The following is a 27430-nucleotide window of genomic DNA, read 5'->3' on the forward strand; positions in this document are numbered from 1 at the left end:
AAAGCAGGTCCAAATTACTTTTGATAAGGTTTCGCACAGTATATAGACCTGCATCTCGCCAAGTATGTAGGACTGAGTTTGATATTCCCATAGGGAATCCCTTATTCCCTAGCCATGTTAGGTATGGGGAATGGTGTGGGGGCAGTCGTTGTTTTACTCTTAAAGTTTGCTAGGTTTTGTAGGTATCTAAAAATAATGGTTTATCCTCATTTATTGTCAGTATTAGGAGCATATATATTTACCACTGTATATTTTGGATTCTGAATTTCTATGTTTGATTGCTAAATTGTCCGGATGTTCTGGTGAAGTTCAAGTGTCTTTGTAGTAGTTCATGGCTGTTTTAGGATCTTCGAAGAAAATAGATTTGCCATTGTCTTTATTTGTTATTTTGAGTTTAGCTGGAAATAAAATAGCAAACTTGAAGCCTGAGGAGAAAGGTGATCTGCAGATGGGGCCTAATTCTTTATGTTTCGCCGCTAGTGAGGCTGAAAAATCCTGGAATAGCAGTAGTTAGTGGTTCTCATAAGAAAGATTCTTTACCTTTCTGTAAACTGTGAGAATGTTCATTTTGTCCACCCAATTGAGAAGTTTAAATATGACTTGTCTCGGTGGATTCCTTCACAGGCGGAGGTCCAATTCAGTGAAAACTTTCAATTTGGTATGGTAGTGTAGAGGTTTCTATTTTCAGTAGGTCTGGTAGTGTAGTTGTCAACAGTATTTCCAAGTCGACTCTTCTTATGGTCTCAGGAATTCCTACCAGTCTTAGATTATTCTTCCTGCTCCTGTTTTCCAAATCATCAACTTTTTCTGCTAGTATTGCGATTTCATGTTGTGTCTCTATGGTTGTTTATCTAGATTATGTTCCAAATCTGAGATTCTTTGTTCAGCTCCAGACATCTGTTGTGATTGGTTTGTGAGTTGTTGTAGTATTTCTGCAGTGGCCCCAAGGCTTGAAGCAGTTCTTGTGTTTGGATTTGTTGTAATGGAGTCTTATTGTTTTTTCTCTTTGAGTCTGGTTTTGGTTACCCTTTGTGGCATTGTAGAATTTTGCCCAGAGAATCTTTCCATATTATTGTGGGGTATTTAGTGTGGGTAATGAAGTGAACCCAAAACTGTTTTTTAATGTTCTCCAAGCCTTCCATGGATTCTGAATTAAAATGTTTTATCACGGGGGGGCTTGACCGGAAGCGCTAAATGTAAGAAGTGACTTCCGGAGCTCTGGGCAATACCCCTGGTAAAAAATAATATACAGCCCAGGAAGCTGACAGATACTAACCGGGTAAGAGAACCACTGCGGAACACCCTGGTGCCGATTTCCTGCAATGATGAGGAAAAACAGAACAGCTTTGCTAAAAAGCCACAACACTGAGCAAAACCACGTGGCTCCCCAAGATGGCAGATCGGCACGGCCCCTAAGAGCAGACGGCATGGAGGAGGATAAGCACCGCCCGGTAAGCCCCAAACTGAGCGCAGCCACGGCACTCACATTAAGCAAATATGTCAGAACTGACCTGGGCTCACCAAAAAGTGCTTTACCCATTCCCTCCACAAGCCCTTCAGCTGAAGGGGAACAAAGTGCACCCTCCCCACACCTTGAGCAGCTCAGCCCTGAACCTACGCTAGGGGAAATAGCACATCTAATAGGATCTAACCATGTATCTGTCCTGAATAAGCTAGAGGAATTAAAAACAGACATGTAGAAACTGAGAGAGTGCACCAAGGAAACTGAGAGACCTGAGAGATCTCAGAGCTAGAGAATAGTACACAGCCTCTTCACACTACTATGGAGGAACATGCCCATAAAATAACGGAAGTACAATCCAAATCAGATGATATGGAAAACTGCCTCAGGTGGAATACTATCCGCAAAGTTGGCATTTCCGAAAGTGCTGAGGGAAAGCATGTGGAAAACTTTATGGAACACTGGCTCACACAAACATTTGGGAGAGAGCCCTTCTCACCATGCTTCATCATCGAACGGGCCCATAGGGTCCCAAGCAAACCCCCACCCCCAGGAGCAACTCCAAGACTGATTATTGCCGCCTACTTAATTATAAAGACCACAATGTAGTCCTACAAGAGTCCCAGACTTCACATCCATCAACAATAATTAATATCCCCTGACCAAACAGGATTCATACTGGGCCGAACTACAGACATTAATATCAGATGAGTATTTACAAATTTAGTGACCAAACATGACAACTCGGGCCATAGAGTCCTAGCAGCCATCGATAATGAAAAAGCTTTTGATTCCATTGAATAGAATTTCTTACGGGGTACCATGACAAAAATGGGAATAGGTACCAACTTTAGAAAGTGGGTTGACACCCTATACCATGACCCCAATGCCCGAATTAAAACTAACCAAAACATGTCTCAACCGATCTCGCTCAGTAGGGGTACAAGGCAAGGATGCCCCCTCTCTCCCCTATTATTTGCACTAGCAATGGAGCCTCCGACCTGGCATCTCAAATCTACGGAGGGAGTCAAGGGTCTGAAACTTGGCCCTATAACAGAAACTGTAGCGATGTATGCTGACAATACCATCCTGTTCTTAGAAAAGCCATACGAAGCCCTCACGACTGCATTAATGGTAATACCAAATACTCTGAGCTAAAAATAAATTGTGCAAAATAAATAGTTTTGACTCCTTCCAAGTGGAAAACCAAAGAGTGCAAGTGAATTTACAATGGGCCAATACATTTAAATGTAGGGGTTTACATCCATCAACAATTAGACAAATATATAGAACTGAACCTAACTCCGTTAATAACACAACTGGAAAATAAGACGAAAATCTGGAACGCTCTCCCCCTAACTCTACTAAATAGAGTAAACCTATTTAAAATGATTATGCTCCCAAAACTCAAATATCTTTTTAGGCAAGCTCCAATTATGATACAAAAAACTTTCTCCATGGTTACCACCCTATACTGGGCCTCAAAAATCCCCGGAATTGCTGCCCATTCCCTGCAACTCCCAGCGGACGCAGGGGGCCTGGCAGCACCCAATTTATACTTTTGCTATCTATCCACCAAATTGGTTAATGCCTGGTGGTGGGCAAGCCCCTCCACCCAAAATGCAGCCACCAATCTAGAGGCCCAAATTGCTGGTTCATACGAAGCTCTTAAAAACATGTTGTACCAGGCAACTAAAGCATACAAGTCTTCTACCCAGCTAATGACAACCACAGTCCAAACATGGAAAGCAGCACTGCAAATGTTCCCTAGGGATGTAACACACTACTCAGCCAACTTGCCTCTCTGGCATAACCCTCAACTCTCACAATTGTTCTCTATCCCAGACCCTATCTATCCCAAATTTTTTGCTGTTTCGCGAATTTCGCTGTAAATTCGCACATTTTTCAGCTAAGCGGCACAGATTTGCCCATCACTAGTAATTTGGACCCTGGTAGTCAGATTGCTGAGATTGCAAATCCACTATTTTGGATTCGGCATAATCCTTCACGAAAGATTCGGCCGAATCGAAATTAGGGGTGGGAAGGGGAAAACATCTTTTACTTCCTTGTTTTGTGATAAGAAGTCACATGATTTCCCTCCTCGCCCTTAATCTGCATATGCAAATTAGGATTTGGATTCGGTTCGGCTGGGCAGAAGGATTCTTGCCGAATCCTGAACCGAATCCTGGATTCGGTGCATCCTTACTGGAGAGTTACTAAATAGATAAAAAATCACAAATAATAATAAATGAAAACCAATTACAAATTGTCTCAGAATATCACTCTCTGCATCATACTAAAAGTTCATTTAAAGGTGAACCTCCCATTTAACAGTCATCTACACATACAAAGGGCATAGCAGAACTGTAAAAAGTTCTTAGAAGGACCAATCCAGTTACAGGAAGGGTGATGTAAGCGACAGTAAAATAAATTATCCATGTAATGATGAAGGTTAGAAGACAAACTCCCCTGAGACTGGAGTAAAGGAGAATTCACATTGGCATATGGTGGGTTTTTAAGTGTAAGGTAAATTAGGGTAATTAATTCTATACCAAGAGAGGTGGGCTAATTGCTTTCCTTAGCAGAATATATTATTATTATTTGTTAAACAGTAGAAATTAGTTATGGGCGAATTTATTTGCCAGGTGCAAATTCGCGGCGAATTTGAGCCTTTCGTCGCCGCCGAATAAATTTGCAAAATGTCCATGAAAATTCGCCTGTGTCAAAAAAAATGCACACCGGTGTCAAAAAAGAAACGCCGGCGCCATTTCGAAATTTTTTGCCGTTTCGCAAATTTCGCAGGAAATTCGCAAATTTTTCGGCGAAGCAAAATGACGCAAATTCGCCCATCACTAGTAGAAATCAATTCATAGACCAACTGCCATTTTGGGCAAGTCAAGAAATGTTTCTATTGTGATGCACAATGAAGTCTTTGAGAGAGAGGTTTAGAGAGTTGGAATTTGATGAATTTATACTTTCGTAGCCTACTATATTACAGAGTTAGACATGAACCATTTCTGTACAAGGCATCTCCCAGAAGAGCTTTACAAAAACATGTCTTTTTGATGAGAAATCCTTTTAAAATAATGTTGTTCGCAGCACTCCCGTAAGTTCAGTAATTGCAGAAATCCATTACAAAACCAAGCGCACGAGGCATATATACAGAGCACAAATTCTGAATTGTATCATTCAAAGTCAATAAATAACCAAGGGGAAAAAAGAGATTTTAAAAAGCGTTTCCTGTTGTATTAATATTTATCTAAATTGCATACATAACAAAAGAATATCAGTGTAGTATAAAGGATGTCACCCACAAAAGAACCAGCGCATCATTTGTTTTTAGTTGTGACATACAACTGATTGGAGTACACCTGTGTATACTGTAATTAAAGTGTTTCAATTGATTTAACAATAGAAATATTGGGGAAAATCATACAAATGGCAGAAGTGGCAATAATTATTTCAAAATGAAAGCAGGTATCACCTGTGTTTTATTCACAGCAGGGTTTTTCACAAACGTTTTTTCAATTCACACAATATAGGAACATAAAAAAGTAACGTTTATTCTTTTGACATCTAAACAGACCGGTCCCCTGAATATATCAGAAACCTGCTTTGACAGTGCCTCGGTTACTATAAGGGTAACTAAATTCAGGAAAACTACAAATATTTTACTAATGGTCTTTAGAAGGTTTTTCCTTGTTCTGTAAAAACTTTACATGATTATTCTGTACTTCCTGGTTCCTTCTTATTGGACAGAGAATTCAGCCATAGCCCCTCCCCCATTCCACAATGGATGATTTATCAATTCTAACATCCATACTGGCTTTTCCAGCCTCAGTGAACACAGTACCTGTAATTCTCTACATTTGTTCTGTCCCATGGAGCATTCTACAGAAGATATACAGGTATGGGACCTGTTACCCAGTATGCTTGGGACCAGGGGTTTTCCAGATAAAGGATCTGTCTGTAAATTGGCTCTCCATACCTTAAGTCTACTAAAAATTAATCTAAACATTAATTAAACCCAGTAGGATTGTTTTGCCTCCAATAAGTATTAATTATATCTTAGTTAGGAACCATTACAATGTACTGTTTTCTTATTACAGAAAAAAATAAAATTATTTTTAAAATTTAGAATTATTTGATTAATTATGGCCTTCCCATAATTCAGATCTTTCTCGATAACGGGTTACCTATATTGGATCCCATACCTGTACCTTCTCTTTAGAGTCTTCCCAGCCACTGTGCCACAATATATGCTTTTCAGTTGTTCCAACGATGGTTTATCCCTTTAGAAAAGGAGCTGCATCCCGAAGATAAAGCAATATTCAAAGTAAGAAAGATTATTGCAAAGCCATAAGAAGATGTCTTTAGGATGATGATACAGTAAGTGAAACATTAGACAATATTTTTGTGTATGAACTCAAGAAGACTAGCAGTGAAGCACAGTGGATAATCCTCTGGACATACTTGTTTGTGTCAGGAACTACAAAACTTGTTGAGATGGTGAAATAAAACAATGTCTGATATTTTAAGTCTTCAAAAGTTTTTTATTCTACCAGCAGTACCAGGACCCAAAACATAGCAACAAGCAAAGAATCATTAGTATGGGTCAATCATAATTTTGTTACAGTGTTCTGGTCACTGAGGGTTCCAAAATGACCACTTTGTATATCTACAATTTTAGCTATTCTTCGGAGTTACACTTTGTTTAAGTTCGTGAGGGCTGTTTCTTCAAAACTGTTTTTTCAATATACCAACTACATGTTCCATGGCTAATTCAGGCTGCTGACAACCTTGGTTCAACTAGATTTTGCTGCTGCCCCATTCTTGTCGTGATGCACTTAAATACAAGTGGCCCTGCAATTCTAGAGTGCTCATCTGTTCCATTTGAATACTCATGTAGCTATGATGCAGCAGTCGTAATTTAAATTGTTGTGATGTGTGAGTCAGATGCAGTAGATGACTTCTGTTTTTCTGTTCTTTTTGTTGAGTGTCATACAGTTTTGTGGGATTTGTGATATTCAAAGTATTTATTTCACCCTGACATTATTTGGCCTTTTGAGTTTCGAGCTAAAATACCGAATATCTAAGGGAATACAATCAAGTCCTCAGACTGAGTTATTATTTGTCTTGAGCCCCTGACAGATATGAAAACTTTTCCATAAGTAACAGTGAATGCTACAACATAATCATATAAGAAGTTGCATTAGTGCCCATTTAAGAGCTTTTGATTATGGCCTTTTCCTGCCCTAGCAAGAGATGCGGAAGCAGCGGTTACCATATTTATCCTTTAAGAAGGATATTTATGAAAAATACCGGTTTGGTGCTTGCAACGAACCTAATGGCACTCTCTACTCTACAGTCTGCCCAATGTACTTATTTACAGTAATATCAGGATGGAAAGGTAACTTAGAGGAGACAAGAGACAGAGAGTAGCTCTGAGCTCTAGTGCAGATTTCAGAAAGGACACAACATGACATTTTACCAATAGGGCTGAAATTATTTTATAACTGACATATGAAATGCCTCCATCACTTTTTAAAGTGTCTCTGAACCCTAAAACAGAGATTCTTAATCTACGAGCGTGGACACAAAGATGGGTCCTCACAGTGGGTCACCGTGACCCACTGAATACAGTAGAAACTTAACAGTAGAAAGAAAGGAGACCGATATTGGAGAACAGGTACTGGTCAAAATCTTAAAGGGATTCTGTTCTGATTTTATGATGTAGTATTTATTTCTAAATTACACTGTTTACACTGCAAATAATTCACACAATATAAAATTTTATTCCTGAACCAGCAAGTGTGTTTTTTTTAGTTGTAATATTGGTGTGTAGACAGCCATCTCAGGTCATTTTGGCTGGTCATGTGCTTTCAGAAAGGGCCAGCACTTTAGGATGGAACTGCTTTCTGACAGGCTGTTGTTGTGTCGCAGTGGGACCTGGATTTTACTATTGAGTGTTGTCCTTAGATCTACCAGGCAGCTGTTATCTTGTGTTAGGGAGCTGTTATCTGGTTACCTTCCCATTGTTCTGTTGTTAAGGTCCCCATAGACGCGATGATTCTTCTTTGGTGAACGAACGATTTCAGTGCAGTCTGACCAATCCGTCAAATTATCGTGCGGTTAGTGGGATTTGAACAATCGTACATTTTATGATTTTTCGGCCGACATCTGTCAGGAAATTGATCGACCAGGTTTAAAAATCTTTATCGGTCCCAGTGCAATCTATCTATGTTTGCAGGGCCCAGGGGTGCTTCGCCAATGAGGCAAGTTGAGGCTGTCGCGCCCCACTAGGTACCAGGGGCAGCAAAAATGCTGCTCCTGGTACTTTAAGAACGAATTTCCGGGGGGGGGGCAGCAGCAACTGCTGCTGCCTCAGGCGGCGGAGGGGCCAGGATCGCCCCTGGCAGGGCCATGCAGGCAGCTACTCTTCAATTTTGTTGGCAATATCGCCTGAAATGGTCTTTTTAGTTGATGGACACATCGTACATTTAAACAATCATTTCGAGATAATAGATAACGACTGGATCTTTTAATAATCTTTACATATATGGCCAGCTTCAGGCTGCTGGGGTGGAAAGGGAGGGGGTGATATCACTCCAACTTGAAGTTTAACAGTACAAGTCACATGACTGGGGGCAACTGGGAAACTGCCAATATGTCTAGCCCCATGTCAGATTTCAAATTTAAATATAAAAACATCTGTTTGCTTTTTTGAGAAACGGATTTCAGTGCAGAATTCTGCTGGAGTAGCACTATTAACTTATGCGTTTTGAAAAAAATTTCCCATGACAGTATTCCTTTAAGGCAGAGATCCCCAACCTTTTGAACCCGTGAGCAACATTCAGAAGAAAAAGGAGTTGGGGAGCAACACAAGCATGAAAAATGTTCTTGGGGTGCTAAATAAGTGCTGTGATTGGCCATTTGGTAGCCCCTATGTGGATTGTCAACCTAAATTGAGGCTCTGTTTGGCAGTGCACCTGGTTTTTATGAAACCAAAACTTGCCTCCAAGCCTGGAATTCAAAAATAAGCTCCTGCTTTGAGGCCACTGGGAGCAACATCCAAGGGGTTAGAGAGCAACATGTTGCTCATGAGCTACTGGTTGGGGATCACTGCTTTAAGGGATTATGAGAGCATGGAAAGGACCCATTCAAGAGCAAGAACATTTTTACTGTTAATATTTACTTTTTTTGTGATTGCAACTTACTGTATTGGAAAGGAAATTTTTATTTTAATTGCAGTGTCTCTAATTGAAGATATTTATTTAATTCAGCAAACTAAAGGCAGTGGCCGACAAGGAGATTTGTCGCTTGTGATTCTTTATGCACGACTGTGGGCGAGAAATCTCCCAAAAATGCGTCTCCGTTAGAAATAACTAAAATTGCTGGTGGTAAAACCAACATCAGGCAACTTCGGAAGAACAAAGCGATGCGTTGGTTTTACTGATTTCAGTTATTTCCAATAGAAACGCATTTTCTGGAGATTAGTCGCCTGCGCAGTCGTGCATTTTTATAGCGGGTGACAAATTTCCCACGGTTGACCACTTCTCTAAATTGGAATGGGCCATTCAAAATAATAAATACCAATCTACATATAAACAAGGCTTCCTGCGCAGAGTAAGTTATGTCAGTATTTTTATTCTGTATTTTTACATGAGGTTTCCTTACTAATGCAATGAATCTGCAGACGTTACAGCAGCTCCCCTATTGGGAATATTGACTTGGATACTGAGCTTGAAAATCACAGTTCACCAACAAATTCAGGTGCCATTAAAAGAAAAAAGCAAGAAAACATTACAGCTGTGGAACGAGAAGGGGGAGAGCAGGGCAAACATATATTTTGCTCTAACAAACAGAGCCAAGCACAAGATTATGTGGTTAAACATAATACATACATAAATACATACATCTGAAACAATTTTCAAATGATTACCAATCTTTATTATTTGTGGGTTTTGAGTTTTTTTTTTTTTAAAAAGGTGTTCTTTTTATTGTTTTAAATATAACTGGGATAGGATACAGAAAGAAATAAGGAATGGAAAAGGGGGGGAAGAAAGGTACATCAGCAGCGAAAACAACATATGTATGAGCAAAACATACGACATTGCATTTCTCAAAACATACAATATCATCATGGTAATGTCAATAAATGTGCTTCTAACCAGACACCCCATATTCTCTCAAATTTGTTAGGGTAACCCCTAGCTTCATATGTCAACTTAATTAACAGGAGCATCTTGTTCACGTACCCAATCCAGCCCGGTCTTTGGGGAGGGGTTTTGAGTTATTTAGCTTTTTTTTCAGCAGCTCTACAGTTTTCCATTCTAGCTGGTTGCTAGGGTCCAAATTACCCTAGAAACCATACCTTGAGTTGGATAAGAGACTGGAATATGAATAGGAGAGGGCCTAAATAGAAAGATGAGTAATAAAAAAAAATATGTAGCCTTGCAGATCATTTGTTTATTTAGACAGGGTCAGTGACCCCCACTGGAAAGCTGAAAAGTGTTAGAAGAAGCAGGTAAATAAAAAATGATGACCAATTGAAAAGTTGTTTAGGATTAGCAACGCTATAACATAGTTAAAGTGAAGCACCCCTTTTAAAATTGTCTTGCTTTTCCAATAAGAAATAAAAAAGAAAAGTTGATATTTTTAACATAATATGCATTAATATACTTTCATTAGTTGGCAATTGTTTTTAAAGTTACAGTATTTGTAAATGTAATTGCTTTTAAAAACAGTTTCTGTCTGTTTTAAGAAAATAACTCAAATTTTTAATTATTTTGTTTTTTCTCAGTAGTAATAAAACAGTAGCTTGTATTGGATCCCAAATAAGATACAATTAATCCATATTGAAGGCAAAACCATCCGATTTTGTTTTTTTTTTTCATTTTAAACCCAGGTTTCCGAGGATTCTGGATAACTGGTCTCATACCCATAATAAGAAAAAAATAAAAAGAACACTACCCCAGGCTACCTCCCCCAAATGCAGGTGTTCCTAAGTGTGAGTGTAGCAGTAGTTGGAGTGGCCCAGCCTGAATTTGAGTGACATTGGAAGCTCAGCATAAATAGAATGGGATTTGGGGATCAATATTTGATGGTCTGTAAATTAAAGGGGGTGTTTACCTTTGAATGAACTTCTATTATGATGCAGAGAGTGAGACAATTTGCAAGTGGTTTTAATTTTTTTTATTTGTGGTTTTTGATTTAACTTTTTATTCAGCAACACTGCAGTTTGCCTTTTTAACAATCTAGTTGCTAGGGTCCAAGTTACCCTCATAACCATGCATTAAGAGACTGGAATATGAATATGAGGTCCTGGATACTAAATTAAAAAGTAGCAATAATAATAAATCTGTAGCTTTGCGGAGCATTTGATTTTTAGATGGGGTCAGTGACCCCCATTTGAAAGCTGAAAAGAGTCAGCAAATAATTTAAAAAAATATATAAAAGAAAAAAGTGAAGGCCAATTGAAAAGTTGTTTAGAATTGGTCATTCTACAATATACTAATGGTAAGGGCACAAGCTATTTCAGGAGATTAGTCGCCCATCGACAAATCGCTTTTTCGTCGGATGACAACTTTCCCTGAACTGTCTTCCAGCCGGCTAGAATCTAAATTGCCGGCGGGATGGCAGTCGGAATGATTCGTTTTCCGAAGTTGCCTCACAAGGAAACTTCGGGCTACTTCGGAAAGTCGAAGCTATCCGATTACCATCCCGCGGGTGATTTTTTACATTCTAGTGGCAGGAAGGCAGTTTGAGAAGAAAAAGCATTTTGTCGATGGGTGACTAATAGGGTTGCCACCTTTTCTGAAAAAAAAATACCGGCCTTCCTATATATTTATCATTTTTCCCTATTAATAACATTGGGATCAACCATCATTTTTACCTGCCAAGCCGGTAAAATACTGGCCGTGTGGCAACCCTAGTGACTAATCTCCCGAAATAACAGCGTGTGCCCTGGCCCTTAAAGTTAACTTAAAGGTGAACCATCCCTTTATTGAAACTGAGGCTGAATGATTGATGTATTTATGTAACCTGGTCCTCCGTGGGGGGTTTAAAACAATAAAGTCCAGCTTTTGTCCTCGTAGGCTTTGTCAATCTGTGTCAAGATGCAGCATTTTTATTGAGGCCGCAAGTAACGTGAATAAAAATACAGCATTCCAACTAGTAGAAAATCAATGGATCTGTTGGATACCATACTGACTCATGTATGACCACCGTAACCTTTAAAACGATTGTTCTTTACTCTTTGGTTCCAGGAACATTTATCCTTTGTTTCTTGAAAAACACATGTCCCAACAACCCCTGTACAAACTGTCCCTGCTTGTGTTTAAGGCCAAGCATTTATAAACATATACATGGCTGCGCCAACCTACAAATAGACATGTAGTTCCATATAAACTCTGCCTGGAACAAATACAGCGAAGGGTTTGGGCTACATTTTTCCATCCTGACGGGTTCAATAAGAGGGAGGTGCCATTTCCCAGAATCGGTAATATAACTAGTTCTAATGGAGCATCCAGGAACAAGATCCTAATTACAGCTTACTCATTGATGACAACATTGACAGATGTGGCTAATTCAGTCTCACAGAATAGCTATAGGAATATCTGACCTACTTGTTTGTATGTGTATTTGTCTCCCTCCATTGCGATTATTTCTTCTCAAGAACAGCTTGGCAGTGGCTTTGTTGCTTGTCCGAGTGGAAATGATTTATTTACATCTTGTGCGTTTGTCTTTTTCTGCTCTGCTGATCTCCTGTCTATTATTCCTGTGTCTCATTACTAGGAGCTTTTCGTAAATTGATATTTATCTCATATGTCAGGTCTGTCAAACTTGTACCATCTCCCAGGATGCAAGAAGCATTGCAAATCTGACACCCTGTCCCATACATTTATGTCTTTGTCTCTCTTTTTATTGATCAGTTTATTCATATTTCCCAGGCCTTCATTCACTAACATTACTGCAGTTTAGCACCAGTGCTGTAACTGATAACAGCCAATCAAAAATTGCCTTTCAGTATCCAGTCTGCAGTCGATGGATCAAAGCTAATTGCTGATTGGTTACTGCTGGCACCTGCACCTTATTGTGGAGCACTATCTATTTTGTCATTTTACTACATTTCTAAAATTTGATGCAGGTGATATAGGGAGTCAGGAGAGGAATAAAGCCTGACTTGTTTATTTTTCACAGTGTGATGATCTAGCAGGATAAAACCCAGAGGGAGGGCAGCTGGAACATGTCTAATTCTTTCATACATCAGGAAGGCCCCAGCTAGCTCCAATCTTCACCAATGACTACGGTTGTCATCTGTCTGGTTTAAACCGTTTTAGGAAGGGCTATCTGGGTGAAAACTGCCTTTTAGAGTCTCCAAATGAGAAAATCTGGACAGGGCTTTAAAGTGATTGGTGCATCAGCCAATCCCTGATCACGCAGTATAACCTTGCCCCCTGATGTAATGGACCCACCCCTGAAATGTTACTCACCCCGCCCTCTGCCATCATATGCCCGCCCACAACATCACCAGTCCCTCCCCCTGCCCAGACTCCCAAGCATCAGAAGGTGGCAACCCTGTTTGGACCCCGGAACTTTCTGCTGCAGTAGTTGGGAACCTACTATTTTCCAAAATTAGATTGGGTACAAATACGGTATGGGACCTGTTATCCAAAATGCTTGGGACCTGGAGCTTTCCTGATAAGGGGGTTTTCTGTAATTTATTTCCCCATTTCTTGTATAAAAGTATGTAGAAAAATAATTTAAACATTAAATAAACCCAATAGAATTGCTTTTTCCCTCCAATAAGGATGAATTATGTCTAAAGGCCATACACTATAAGACCTCGCCAAAGGAGCGGATCTTTCCCCCCAATAGGCCCACTAAGTGCAGGGCAATATCAGGCCCTAGGGCTGTACAATTGGATTACAACAGAGAATGGGCGCCGACAGGTCATAGGACTGCATCAACTAACCAATGTGGTCGCAGGAAAAATCAAACCTGCCAATCGATATCAGGTCAATCAGGGGGACCTGCTGCTGCCGTGTATGGCCACCTTTAGTTGGGGTCAAGTACAAGGTACTGTTTTATTTTTACAGAGAAAACTTTTTTAACTTGATTTATTTGATTATAATGGAGTCTATGGGAAATTGCCTTCTCATTATTGGGAGATTTCTGGATAACAGAACCCATACCTGTACAGGCAAGGATGCCTTACAAGCGGTTTGAGTCAGGCAACAAGAATTAGGGATGCACTGAGTCCACTATTTGGGATTCCGCCAAATCCCAGAATCCTTAATGAAAGATTTGGCCGAACCACATCTGAAAAGTGGAAAAAAACTTTTTTACTTCCTTGTTTTGTGACAAAAAGTTATGCAATTTTCCTTCCCGTCCCTAATTTGCAGATAATTAGGTTTTGGATTCGGTTTATCCAGGCACGAGGATTTTGCCAAATCTGATTTTGCCAAAGCCTGAATCCTGCCTGAATCCCAAACCGAATCCTGGATTCAGTGCATCCCTAGCAAGAATTCTAGTATAGGTATTGGATCCATTATCAGGAAACCTGTTATTCAGAAAGCTCTGAATGACAGAAAGGCCATCTCCCATAGACTCCATTTTATCCAAATAATCAGAATTTTTAAAAATGATTTCCTTTTTCTTTGTAACAATAAAACAGTTCCTTGTACTTGATCTCAACTGAGTTATAATTAATCCTTATTGGAAGCAAATCCAGCCTACTGGGCTTATTTAATGTTTACATGATTTTCTAGTAGAAGATTCAAATAACAGTAACATTTGTAATCTGGAAAACCCTAGGACCCAAACATTCTGGATAACAGATCCCATACCTGTTCAAGCAAGGGTCAAATCAGAGGCTTGAGTGAGATCTGTATAACCAGAAGCCAGCTTGGGTGAGGGAAAACTGACAATTACAGCATATATGGTAAACTGGCAACAAAAGAGGGGTAAATTACAGCAAAACTAAGAAGTAATAAAGCCCTGAGTCTGCAGTATCAAAAACTAACTTGAGAAGTGCACACAGTTGCGCAGTTACTGCACAAATGTATACATATATGTGTACAGTATTCTCCAGTGCAAGTCTGGGCCAAGATTCCAAATAGGCCATGGTATTTCTTGTACAACACAGAGGACCAAACAGTCCTCCATAGGCCCAGTAAATAGCGACTGTCTATGGCATCCTAGAGCAGCCCCTCTGACATTTGCCAGAATCCACAGATTGCCAGTCCAATGTTATTTTTATTCTGTATCTTGTTTGTAATAAAGTATAGTAATGCACTGCTTAACTTGCTGGTGCTATATTATTAAATGATGATTATCCCTCATATCGAAAATTTCATTCAGGCTTATTTTTTATCTCCAAATCATGTGCACAATACAGAGTAAAATCCATGGCTTTGAACCTGTGCGAAACGACTTGGAACATTGATTGGGCAGTAAAATAAAAATAAGACAACGGCACGGTTAGCACCGGTTGTTGCCCTGGCTAGTGGTAGACCAGCTCCATGGCTTTGCTCTCAAACGCACAGAAAAAAAAGGAGAATATCAGCTTCTCTAGAGCTGAACTTGCACGCACCTAATTACAGCAGAAGCTGTGCTCATTAACTCCTCTCATCTGGCTCACTGCTCAGCTAAATATTCTGTAAATGAGCTGACAATTATGGCAGCATTACCACTACCATCTCGGCTCCCAGCTACACGGCAGCCCTGGATGTTGCCACTGCTGGTATTATCAGGTTAGGAGCTTCATAAACATACTGAGGAAGTTAATTGGAGAACTATTAAAAAACCTGAAAATGGGTTTAGCAACGGGAGTAGATTGCTGTTAGTTGTTTGTTTGCTTCTTATCTATAGGGGAAAAAGAGGAAAAACAAGATGATTCCCTTATCCAGGGAATCGTAAATGGTTGCAGGCTTATTATTTCCAAGCTCTGTACATGGACCAAGGCCTACACTGGAAAATATAATTCTTTGCAATGCTCCAATATATATTCATATTCAAGTTGGGGTGCAGAAATTCCCAAATCATGAAGGATTCTGGCAAATCCTGAACCGAATCAGAACCCTCATTTGCATATGCAAAGGAGGCTAAGGCAGGGTTAAAAAACACCCACCTGCAGGGGTAAAAAATAAAAATGTTCTTGTTTGTGTGATGAAAAGACACGTAATTGAAAGGTTTCTGATCCAGTTCACTTGGACTTGGTTTACAAATGTATCTGAAAGTTAATGTTAATTTAAATGGAAACCAGCTGATTAACAGACCTGGAGGTGAAGTGACTTCTATTACATTGTTTCAAGATACAGAACCAGGGAACAAAAAGGGATTTAAAAAAATACTGCTTTTATAGTCATACAGAATTTATTGTCATCTCTTCTGCATTGTCATCTCTTTTAATTGCAATTACATGTTAAAAAGAAAACCTTTAAAACCATTTAATATTTTTAATGAATGCATATTGAAAGGTTGCTTAGAATTATATTTATTATATTCTTTCATTACGTTAAAAAGTGTCTTTGGGTGGAGATGCCCTCTAACCCTGAATTATATACTGGGTGTTGTAATCCAGCAACAGTTCAGTGAGAAACCCTATAGATTGTTGATAATTACAACTCATTAGCACATTTATTTTCTCTCCCCACATATTCGCTATAGTTTTCGCTATGGTGTTCCTTGTTCATAAATAAGGGTAAATTTGCTAAGCGGTGAAAATTCGCCAGCGACGGCTTCGCAGCCATCGCACCACTTCACCAGGTGAAATTTCGCTCAGACAACGCTAATTACTAAAATGAGAAGTTGCGTCCAGGGCGCCGAACGCTGGTGAGTTTTCACTAGCGTTACTTGGCAATCAAAGTGAAGATGCGCTAGTGTTCAATTATGCCTACCACAACTTCATTAGAGGTCTTTACTCAGGCTAATTTGCATGCGATGGGAAATTATGAAGTTGAATGGACGTATATGTTGCAGCAAATACATTACATTACACAAGTCCAGGGAACCTTAATAAAGAAAATAGAGTTGTTATAATGCCCTACACATGAGCCCACTGTATAGTTTATGTTCCATATGTTAGAAAATGTATGGGGGAACCCGATTACCCAAAAAACATTTTAAGGACTTTTGCAGGCTATCACTCTGAAAAACAGAAAAGAAGACAGCGTTTTTTGGGACTTTTCCACTGCAAATATGATGTAAGTAACAGAAGAATGATGAAGATCTCTGCACTCCAATGTACTTCACTTGGTCTGAGCTGGAGAAGGCAAGTCTGTCGAAAGAGGTAACGTTCAGTAAAATGCACATCTTAGTGAAATTTTTAAGCAACGTCCATTCGCCAGAGCGAAAATTTGCCTGCTGATAGAGTGCGAATGATCAATATCGTCTGTCTCTTTCGCTAGTGAAGTTACGTCTGCGCCCATTAGTAAATTGGCGAAGTGCTTGAAAGAGTTAAAGCTGGCGAATCGTCGCCAGCGTTAGTCACTTCGCCCTTTAATAAATCTGCCCCATAGTGTCATCCTTGAGCCCATACTGTATGGACTACCAGCATTCTCATCCAGAAGACTAGCCAGGTTTGCTGGGAGTAAAACAGAACAGTTAGGGGGCTTCAAGCTTCTCTGCACAAGTAATTCAAATCTGAACCATGAAATCATTTTCAGGCCCTAGAAAATGACTCCCTGCCAAATATATCTCACTGCTAGAGATGGGAATTGATTCTGCTCCCCTGTTGGCTAAACAGAGCCAGAGAGAGAGTGGGTGACAAACAGGAGAGAAGCTGAGAGACAGAGCAGGGGTGAGCTGGCATATAGTGAAACACAGAGGGTGAGAGGGAGACAAGTGACAGAAAGAGGTGAAAGATAGAAAGTGGCAGAGAGTAAAGGAGTGATAGCAGTGGCAATATTTACAAAAGAGTTACATGTAATATAGTGTTACCCATGGAAAGATAAGGGTATGAATGAAAGTGATACATATTGTAGCCAATAGATATTTAATGCCAATTGCCCGGACCCCTTAGTTCTTTCCCTCTGGCATTTTAAAGGGCAAAAATCAGACAGCAAGTATCAAAGGAAAAAGAGAGTGACAGCACAGGGGGGAATAAAAAAAGAGAAATGTGAGACAAGAGAGGGTAACAATGTTTATAAAAGGGCTTAACAAGACACAGCAGACCCAGTAGCTGTGAAAGACCCATAAATATAGTGGGGCCTGGTGAGAAACTAAGAGTGATGAGGAATTGCCCAATAGGTGTATAAACAGATAATTATACCAATGGGTTTGGGTTGGAGAAACCCCTAAAATATATTGTTTTGGGGGCTTTATTTCTCTGCCATTTTTAGAATATGCACTAATGCATTCGGGCCCTGAGAGGGTGACAATCCCTTGCTGGACTGTAACCCTATGAATACAACTCCCTGCTCTGTCTCCCATTGTAGCACCTGGGAGATTAGTGCTAATGGATGTGCTGCTCACTGACAGCCTCAGGGCGCACACAGCATTTCTGCCTCCTCCGCTGCTCTTCGCCATCACACCGCTATGGTTTCTATTAGCAGTTCCTTCCATTTAAATTTATTGTTACATTTTTTTTCTATATGTACAAACAGTTACACTAAGGTTTATACACAAAACCGCAGGTAACATTTTAAAAGTGTCAAAACTTCCCCTGAGGGCAAGCGAGGAGTTAGACGGCAGCAGTGCCAATCCTTGCCTTGCAGTGCCTCCTTGTGGGGACTCAGACGAACATGATTCCTGGACAGCAGAATTCCAGGCCAACAACAGGGAGAGGGGATAGTTGTACTTCTATTAGTCCAGAATGGTAAAAATCACTACTGTTGAGCTTGGTGATTCTTATTTTACCTGGAATCACTTTTTTAGGACAAGCTTTAAAGGAAAGAAAATCCTTTCTTCTGCACAGGTTTAAGCAGAACACAAGGGGTCTATAGACTGTCACTGTTACTCACACGCACTCCCTAAATTCATTGACTGCTGGTGGCATTAGGAATGTAGTTCAGATATAGGTTTTTAGATCCTTTACCCAGGAGTCTCTGTGAAAGCAAATATATTTTCTGAGAAAAGGACATATAAAAAGAAAGAAAGATGATAGATAGATAGATGATAGATAGATAGATAGATGATAGATAGATAGATAGATAGATAGATAGATAAATGATGGATAGATAGATAGATAGATAGATTATGAAACATTTTTGAGAACAGACATATTACAGAATATAATGTATCTTATTCTTATTTATGACTGTATTTAAGACATCTCTCTCTCTCTTTCTCTCTCTCTACACACACACACACACACAGACATACACACACACATATATATATATACATTGCATTGATCATGTTTATATAGGAGGGGAGAGAGGAACAGATAGGAATGCTCTTGAAGCAAACATTTTTATTAATATGGTGGTACAGGTATGGGACCTGTTATCCAGATTGCTCAGGACCTGGGGTTTTCCAGATAATGGATCTTTCTGTAATTTGGATCTTCATACCTTAAGTCTACTAGAAAATCACATAAACATTAAACAAACCCAATAGGCTGGTTTTGCTTCCAATAAGGATTAATTATATCTTAGTTTGGATCAAATACAATATACTGCTTTATTACTACAGAGAAAAGGGAAATAATTTTTAAAAATTGGGATTATTTGGATAAAATGGAGTCTATGGGAGACAGCCTTTCCAGAATTCTGAACTTTCTGGATAATGGGTTTCCAGATAATGGATCCCATACCTGTATTCCCTTTAAAGTTTTTGAAGCAGTTTGTTCTTCTTCATTCTCATGAAAAGGTACTTTGGGCTGTTAATATCACAATCAAGAGACTGATGGGAATCTCATCCATTCTCCATAATTCTCATGAAAGAGACACAAATACAAAATCCTTGGGGATGGTCAGTTGTTCCAGAGTGGAACACATCAAAGGCTTTCTTCATTATTTTCAGTGGGAATCCCATAAAAGTCTTTGACACATTTGAACTACTGAGACATAATATTCAATTTTCAGTAAAATTCTGTCTTTTTCCATGGCCTGCTTTCTAATCATACAGGAAGCCTGTGCTGATGGAAATGACAATAGAAACAGGGAAAGGGATCAAACAAGGAATATTACCCTGCAAGGGGCTGTGAGAGTCCTATAGCATCGATGTGAGAATCTACATTTCTGGTGTAAATATATTGCTGTGGCCGTGCTAGCCATCCTTTCCAGTGATACCAACTCTGTGAAGTCTTCCAGGAGTCTTCTTCTATGGCTGATAAAAGTTTACCAATGTTTACCGCTGTCTCATAGCTTGTTGTATTTGCTCTATTTGGAGACATAAAAGTTATTTTTGCCAGAAAGAGAAGAAGAGAAGGTGTTGTTGCTTCCCCCAGACCCAAAACCCCCAGGAAGAATATTTTGGGGAAGCTCAGCTTGTGATTGAGAAATACCAAGACAATAAGCATGTGGACCATACCAACTGTGCAAATAGTGGAATATTAGGTCATGAACACATCTTCATAAAATCTTCTTTTCTTCATCCAGAAGAGCACTAAGTGTTCTTTTTTTTTCTCCGTAACTGTCAGAAGTTTGCATCCTCCATTTACATGCAGATTAAAAAAAAAAAAAAGCAAATGTCTTGTGCCCTTAATTCCTTCTCTGCCAGCGGCTTTCAGAGCGACACTGTTGTCATTAACCTTTCCACTGAGCTGAGCAATTAGGAAATTAACAGTGATGATAAAATTGCACAAAATGTGCTGGAAATCTCAGGGTGACGTCTTTGTAACACTGACATCTCATTTTCTCTCTCTCTCTTTCCTTGTTTCTCTCTCTCACCTCACTATTAATCTTTTGTCTTCATCAGAGCTTGACTTTGTCTCCCAGTATCTCCCTGACTGACTCTGTCTCCCTGTGTTCCCCCTATTGCTTTCACCTCTTTTGCTGCCTGTGCTGCTTTCATATTTACACCAACGTAAATATCTCACTAACTTCTATCTCACTGCCTGCAACTCCAATCCCTCCTCCCATCGCATTTTTATTCACCCTTGGTGTGTCTGTCCACCTCTTTTGTTTTTTTTGGCAGTATGACGTTTCCTCTTTGATTTTTGTTCTTGATTTTTCTCTCACGTGCTCTGTTCTCCCCCTCCTCTTTCTCCCACTCTCTCTCACTCCCTCTTTATATTTAATTTGCAGTGATGCCTCTTATAGTGTCACTGGTGTTCAACGAAGCAGAGAAAAGAGACTCTGACTTTTTATGCTCCATTGAGAGTAAAGTGCTGTGATTTGGAGGACAGGAAGAGTCCCCAGCTTTAATTCAGAGAAACACGCACCCTGTCGCTTACACAGAATCTCTGATAGAGCACACAATCAGCAACACTGGTCTAGTCCCGTAGCTTCCTACTAGTATCTAGGGTTGCCATCTTTTCTGGAAAATAATACCAACCTTCCTATATATTTATCTTTTTTCCCTATTAATAACATTGGGATCAACCATCATTTTTACCGGCCAGGTGGCAACCCTACTAGTGTCTTGTGTACGACACCAGGGTACTACACTAAAATGTCTTTATACACACAGAAATAGTTTCCAAAGTGCAGTGCCAATGCTGCTCACTCCTTACAATCCATGTCCTTCATATTAGCCTTGCGTGCTTATCCTAGTCAACACCTAGGGTCCCACCCAACTGAATACATGTTTACTGAAAATGTTTACTGAAATAACAATGTTTACTGAAATAACAATTACAGGTATCTGCAAACATTGCTGTTCTGTACAATATTTACATTCTCACCACAACAAAAAAAAAACATAGTAACACGAACAATTCAAATGCAAAGGAGAACTAAAGCTTAGGCTAGAAAGTCTGAACATTATGCTTTGGTGTTCTGTACCAGCCCATGGTAACCACAGTCCTTTAGCAGTGAATACCTGTGTCTCTGAAGACACCCCAGTAGCTCCCCAACTTCTATACCCATGCTCTGTGATGCTGTCACGCTATATACCTCATATATAGAATATAAAAGTCACAAAACAAGACTGATTAGTAATTAATGCAGATTCTCTTCTTATTACATGGCAGCGTAGAAACTTAATAATTTAATAATTAACATTGTACCATCAGCTTCTATATAAACCTGATTTACTGCTTGATAATCTGCAATGACCCCTAAGCTTAGCTCTCAACAGCTGCCCAGAGTACACTGAGCATGTGTGAGTCACGGACACTCATAACAAAATCAAGATGGTGACTCGCTGTACACAATTAGAGAGATGCTGGCGCAGTAAGTTTAGTATATAAAATATGGCATTTCAGGCCATATTTATTTTTAGGGTTTAGTTGTCTGCATATTTCTATTAGACATATTCTTTGCAGGTATCATACAGGAGCCTTGTAGCATTAAGGGTTTTATGTGCACCATTTATGTTGAACAGTGGACAACCTGACCATAACTTTTGGTTATTCCCAACAAATTTGTCCATGCTGTGTTCCAAACTGAGCATTTTTTAAAGTAAAGCTTTCAAAAACAGACATTATTATTGAGAAAGTCTCTCAATGGGCTTGTGAAATCGAATAGCATTGTACCTGTTGTCCCTCAAGCCTTTATCCCAGACCTTTCTTTGCCCACCAGGTGCTGCCTGCACAATATGGAGAAAATTACTGTTATTCATTGATATCCATGCTGCAGTGTAACAACTCACCCTGGTGGTCCAGGCGGGACGCCCACCACGTGCTTCCTCATCCTCCGCCATTGCTGTTACTTAGGGCGTGTGCGCCCGCGTCTCGTTTCCTTTATTGACGTGGACGCACTGGCGTGATGACGCCGACACTCAAAAGGACGCAATAGCGCGAAAACACCAGGGTATGAAAGGGGAATTCAGTCTGGTGCAAACTGCCCGTGATAGGATTTGTTTCCTGGTGCTGTTAGCTGTTGCTATTCTGTTTGAACCTAATTCTGATCCTGATTACGTTTTTGACCCCTACCTGGCTTTTTGATGATTCTACATTCTGTATCCTGACCCCTTGCCTGATTACTGACTTTGATTCTGCTTAACCCTCCAATTGACTACCCGGTTTAACCCTTGCCTGCCTGACTACGATTATTCTCTGCCTGCCCCGACCCGGCCTGATCTGACTACTCTATTGCCTAACGCCTTGTACCTTGACCTTCTGCCCAAAGACTTTACTACAGTTGTGCCCCTCTGCCTGTCTAGAACCCCTCGCCTTGCACATCTCGTTTTAAGACATGGGGCATCTGAGTAGCTGAGGGCTCCTCCCGAGGCCAAAGGCGGCTGCTCCAGGCAGAAGCATGAGCCGAGACCAGGGTGCTTGGCATCGGTTCTAGATTTAGGGTGCCAACCGTTACATGCAGACTGTGCTGCAATAGTGAGCACTATACATCTATATGAATTACTAATGAATATGCTACTGTGCATATGGATTAAACATGTCTGGTTTCTGCATCCACCCTACAAATCCATTATTTAATCAAATATCAGCTCCTGTTAAAAAAGACTACCACTGAACTTACCACCCCTTTCCGGCACAGCCCTCACTTTCAGCATTTGCTAATAGGTTGTGGGATGTTGATGTCATTCGAAGGTTTAGAAACTTGTGTTAAATGCTTAGATAGAAGACGTGTACCCAGGGAATGAAATGAGCCGAATGAGAGAGGTAATAGATGATATACAGTCAGACGACACTCGTGGATTGTCACAAGGAGGGGACATTGGGCTCAGCTAATAAACATACCTGCCACAGAGACCTCCAGCATCTGTCACTCATTTCTGCGCACAAAAGAGCTGCGCACAGCCAGGGCGGAAAGAGAAATTATTGCCACTTACAGAGGCCTGTCACTGCAACAGATCCGCCAATCTGCCCTCCAGTCACGACTATGCCAAAGGGAGACTCAGAACAAAAAGAAGAGATAGATGTGCTCTTCACTCGCCCCCTCGCTAAATGGCAGGTGCCCAATGCCTGTCTATCCGAACATTCTCTAATTTCCAGTTTCTTAACAAAATGTTGAGTCTAAAGGGATTATGAAATAATGAGGAAGATTCAAAAATATTATCAGGGAATCATCCCAGTTGCAGTTTTAAACAAGAACATCAGACTTGCAACCCTCCAGTTGCTTCTGCAGCACAGGGAGATTAGGATTATTATTAATGTCCAGTAGATTTAAGGGGTTATTTATCAAGGTCCAAATTTATCTGAGTATTTCTAAGTTAGAAATCCGAGCAACTCCAACTGCCCGAATGGACCTTATTTATGAAGAAAAAAGCCCAAAAAATAGGGTCAGAGCTTTCCCCGAAAACTACGAAGTGTTTGTGGTTTCTACTGCAAAAAAACTCAAAAATCTACGAAAAAAATCGTAGTTTTCTGAGTTTTTGTGCAATAACCATGAAGTCATTGGATATCGGTACAGACATCAGAGCAGACACTGGGACCTTCCCCATTGACTTATACAGGACTTTGAGAGCTTTTAGATGCCGGGATTTCGGATTCTGAGTTTTTAGACCATTGGAGGTATATTTATCAGTTAATAGTGAAGTTCCGCCACTAGAGTGAAATTCCGCCACTCTCCATTCATTTCTATGGGATTTTTATAAGCGTATTTATCAAAGGGTGAACTTTCACTTTCACCCATTGATAAATACGCCTTTCAAAATACCATAGAAATTAATTGAGAGCTGCGGAACTTCACTCTTTGATAAATTTACCCCTTGGACTTTAATAAATGTCAAAACATTTGTTATTTTTTTCCCCCCCGAAAACCACTAATTATTTGAGGTTCGGATATTCAGACCTTGATAAATAACCCCCTTAAAGTATGGAGAGCCAAGTAACAGAAATACCCCCTTATCCAGTATACCCCAGGTCCTGAGCATTCTGGATATTAGGTCCAATGCCTGTGATATAATAAAAGGAAAACAAGTACAGGTATGGGACCTGTTATCCAGAATGCTCGGGACCTGTGGTCTTCTGGATAACAGATCTTTCAGTAATTTGGTTCTTCTTACCTTAAGTCTACTAGAAAACCCTTTAAACGTTAAATAAAACCAATTTTTTTTTGCTTCCAGCAAGGATTAATTATATCTTAGTTGGGATCAAGTACAAGGTATTGTTTTATTCTTACAGAGAAAAAGGAAATGTTTTTTAAAATTTGGATTATTTTGATAAAATGTAGTCTATGAGAGACGGCGTTTCCGTAATTCGGAGCTTTCTGGATAACGGGTTTCCGGATAACGGATACTATACCTGTACAAGTATGTGTCTGTCCTCTGGCACACTAGGGGCCTAGGATTTTTCAGATAAGGGATCTTTCTTTAAAGTGGATGCCCTTAGACCAGAGAATTGTTTTGCTGTCACCATGGATTTACGTTATTTTAGTTTTCATCAAGCAGTGTAACTACAGAGGAAACAGACCCTGCAGCTGTAGGGGAGCCCAGGAGGCACAGGGGTGCCCATGAGATCCAAATAAAGAGCAATTTCAACGTATATTGGTAAAACAAACCTCTGGATATGTTGAGGGCCCTTAAATTAATTTGATGTGGGGCCCAGTAACAAGGTAATCACAACTACAGACAGGTCAAAAATGAAGAACTTGTTTGTTTAGTAGGACACTATGGGAAATAGCCATAACTGGACTTTTGTGGATAAGGGGTTTCTGAACATTGGATCCCATCCATTATTTAAATAAAAAATGACGGTATAGCTGTCCTGTAAATCCAGATTCTTATTGCAAACGTTGCAGAGATTCCATAAATGTCATAAAGGAAAGCCAGATAGTTGGCAATAACTTTACAAGAAAAACAGAAACTTTTTTTGAACGTCGTTAACCCATTAAAAATAGCCCAGTACCTTGAAGTCATATTACTCCTTAACAAAACTCCCTTCCCTCCTGGATTACTTGTGATAACAGGTTCACAATACTCCGATGAAAATCTCATCCTAATAATTTTAAGAGTTTCTGCACCTCCAGAAGCTGTTGCCTCTCCTTTTGGGATATGTGCAATCAGCACTAATTCTGCCACCAACAATTGGTCCCTGGCGTTAATTCCAATTATTGCTTTGACACGTGCATTTTTAACCTGTCTGCAGTCATCCATTTGGGTACTTGTAACTCATTTTGATAGCTCATTTTCATGAGAGCAAACGTGTTAATTGAGCAGATTTTTTAAAGGGGGTGATTAGAATGCTCTCGCGACGCCCTCTGGCCATTTAACGCACTCTTTAACTGTGAGTGTTGATGTGGAATACAGTTGGGAGTCATGTGATCTGGTGGTGTAAGGCCTGCCGAGTGTGTGTGCGACTGCGAATGTTATTTACAGGGAAATATTGTTCCATAGTTACTATACACAAATTGCCCCGACCTCCTGCTGATGTGCTATTGAATATTTCTGGCTAAGCAGAATTAGTTTTCACCCTTTCATCTGCAGAAAAAATAATAGGATTTCTCCTTCTTACAATCCTAATTGCTTTAGGAGATGTTCTCCGGAAACCACTAAGGCTCTTAAGAGGCTGCAGAGAAGCATTCATGCAATTTTGCAAATACATCCACAAACAGACCCAACAGAATGACTGATTAATAAAAAAAAACATGTGGCCCCTCTAGATATATTCAAAGATTGATCAATTATCTATTTGCAGCCCAAGAGTAAACCACACCTAGAGCAAGTAGATATCCCCTTTAAACTTAAAAGGGGATCTTAACCCAAAAATATGTATTGATGTAAGCTTACTCTGTTGCTTTTACGTGTTTTTACAATTTGCAATCATTATTTTTAGGGCTCTTACAGACGAGCGTTTGAAGCTGTGCTCCCCTGCGTTCCAGTTTTATGCGTTCAGCCGAATGGGAGGGCAGGAATAGACGCATTCAGTTTTTTACAATGGGGCTGTACTCACACAGGCGCATGTAGGCACCTACATGCGCCTGTGTGAGTACAGCCCCATTTAAAAAAAAAATAATGTGTCTACTCCTGCACTCCCCTGCGGCTAAATGCATAAAACCGGAATGCAGGAGAGTGCAGCTTCAAACGCTCGTCTGTAAGAGCCCTTAGAGCTTAGTGCAACTTTAGCAGTTTTAGACTTCTAATACCAGCCTTTTAGGGCAACAGCTCTCTCTGAAGGCCAGAGTGTTAGGGACTCCAACTCACTATTGCACGCTTGAAAAGTCAATTAACCCTAGCATCACTGTCACTGTTTGGCGCATATATGAACACCTAGAAAAGTTGCAATTGGGTAGTAACCTAGGGCGACCAATCAAATGTTTGCTCTTATTGTTCTACCTGCAGCTGCCGGAATTAAAAAGCTAATCATTGATTCACTGCTATGGGCTATTCATAAATGAACATGTTATTGGCCTGACTAAACTGCTAATATCTCAGAAACTGCTATAAACTTAAAATGAAGGTAAATTGTAAAATTGCCCAGAGGAGCATTGTAAGTAAGCTTACATAAATTAATATTTTAGGTTTAGATTCCCTTTATGACAAAGCCTATGCAGGATCTATCTTTATTAGAAGATGACACACGTACATTCATTACATAAATATATTATTAAGTTATTGTAATTCTTCTATATATAAAAACAAAAAAAAGTTTGATTCTATACTTCACCCCTCCTGTCAGACTGTATAAGGGCTAAGCTACTGATTGCATGGGACCGATAATTAACATTTAATTAGAACCACAGGAGGCCCCATACATGAGCAGCTCCTGGCTTAATAAAGTGTTTCATGGACACAGTATGCAACATTTTATTATTAACAAGTATTTATAATGCGACAACCTATCCTGCAGCGCTGCACTACATTTTACCTTTGCAGTCGTTTACACTGTGAACCCTTGGGCACACAGACCTTCTAGGAGTGCAATTATTGGTTCTTATTTATTTAAAGGTTACTTAAAGCATAACAAAACACAAGTTTGCACGAGGCTGCTGTACAATTCATCATGTATATCCT

The sequence above is a fragment of the Xenopus laevis genome, chromosome 8L, assembly GCF_017654675.1.
Source record: "Xenopus laevis strain J_2021 chromosome 8L, Xenopus_laevis_v10.1, whole genome shotgun sequence".
Classification (NCBI taxonomy): Eukaryota; Metazoa; Chordata; class Amphibia; order Anura; family Pipidae; genus Xenopus; species Xenopus laevis.